This window comes from Frankliniella occidentalis, unplaced genomic scaffold (genome assembly GCF_000697945.3).
Source record: "Frankliniella occidentalis isolate FOCC.00 unplaced genomic scaffold, Focc_3.1 Scaffold4, whole genome shotgun sequence".
NCBI lineage: Eukaryota > Metazoa > Arthropoda > Insecta > Thysanoptera > Thripidae > Frankliniella > Frankliniella occidentalis.
This window is the reverse complement of record NW_026267134.1, coordinates 3,896,313-3,897,888: the sequence shown is the minus strand read 5'-3', so window position 1 is coordinate 3,897,888 and position 1,576 is coordinate 3,896,313. Positions and strand designations below refer to the sequence as shown.

The 1,576-nt window shown below is 62.3% G+C and overlaps 1 protein-coding gene across 1 annotated transcript in view; it reads left to right on the top strand.

The window, feature by feature from the left end:
* Positions 1–1,576, top strand: part of LOC113204193 (protein inscuteable homolog) — a 93,721-nt gene that overhangs the window by 10,733 nt on the left and 81,412 nt on the right. The window lies entirely within an intron of this gene.

Here is a 1,576-nt window from a genome sequence, read left to right as displayed (position 1 = left end):
GGACGCACGTTCCACGGGCCACGCCCCGCCACGCCCCGCCACGCCCCGCCACGCCCCGCCACGCCCGCAGTCATCGCGTCATTGTCATCAAAGGCTCATCTTTCCTCTCCGGAAGGGGGCGGGGCGGGGCATGCCCCTGCAGGCCCTGCTGCAGACCGGCGTGGTCCACCAGTAGAGCGGAGCGCAGGGAAAAGGGTTACTCTGGCTGTGTCGGATCGAACGCTCTTTGCTCGGAAAAATAAACCAACCGACTGATCAACGAAGAGTACGTAGGAGTACGTGCAGCAGCCCGTAGTGGCTGAGCGTTTGTCAGTGTGCTAAAATTCGAGGGAGCCCAGCCCAGCGCCTATGGCCAGCAGCGCGGCGGACGGCGGACGGCGTCGGCGTCCCATTCGTCACGACCTCTGTCGGCGGCGAGTCAAAGCACGCCACGGGCGCCGCCGCCGGTGCGGTGCTGCTCCGCGGACTGCACCGACTGCACCTGGGTACACCGGGTCTTCGTGGAGTGCATTATTGGTACCGGCAGGCGGGCGTTATGGCCGCACATCGAGTGGCATTTATTATTTTGGACCAGATTAAAGTGTTGTTGAATTTTGTTGTTTGAAATCAACGCCCCCTGCTATTCCTCCCTAAACGTATAGTATATTTTTTTGCGAGCGATTTCTGCGCAGGACGACGCCACCACGCCACGCAGCGGCTAGAGCAGAGCGGCAGGGTGTTGTTCGGAAGGGATTTGGACCATTAGGAGTTGATTAGGACGGCGATTGGGCCCGCCCCGGGGCCCGGCCGCCTGGCAGCTGCTCTCTGGGTGTTGGGGGGCTGGGGAGGGGCTGCTGGCTGGGGCCGCGCGAGCACGAGCTGGAGCCGCCGACAGCTGCTGCGACGACCCCTCGCTGCCCTGGACCCGTGCCGAGCGGGAGGGGCGCGCAGCAGCTTTGGCTCTGCCAAAAATAATATGAACCAACTCTGCCAAAAAAATAAATTTTGCAACGAAAGCGAATGTCGAAGAACACTTCTAGGGAGACGTTCGAAACGCGCGCCATTTCCACGCGCGAGAAACACAAGTTGTGAAGGGAATGCCGTTCATGGTGTGCGTTCTATGCTGTACACTCTGCGTGAGCAAAACCCCGCCGCAGCCCCGCAGTTCCCCGGGTCCCGTAAAAGTGTGTGTGGTTGTTGTGTGTGGAAAAGGGGGCTGGGGTGGGGGTGGTTGAGCTCGGCCGTGCCCACACCTGGCGTGGCGCGGAGAGGGCTGTGTGGCGCGTCTATCCCTGTCGCACAGTCCGGGTTCTTGTGGGGGAGTGAGAGAGAGACAGCACCGCAGAGCCAGGTCAGCCAGGTACAGTCCGGGGAGGGGGCGGAGGGGGGTGAACCTTACCGTTGGCGCGTGCCAGCAGCCCGCATGGGGGCGGCTCCGTAATGATGGGGTGGTACGAGGGCCGCTGCTGAATTAATCATCATCTCCCAAACATCGCCCCCTGCCCTTTCAGGACTTGCTGTGCTCGGGAGTAAGTACTATACTCACTGCACTGCCTGCGTTGACCGGGGGCGCACCGCGGCGCCGCGCGCCGCACAT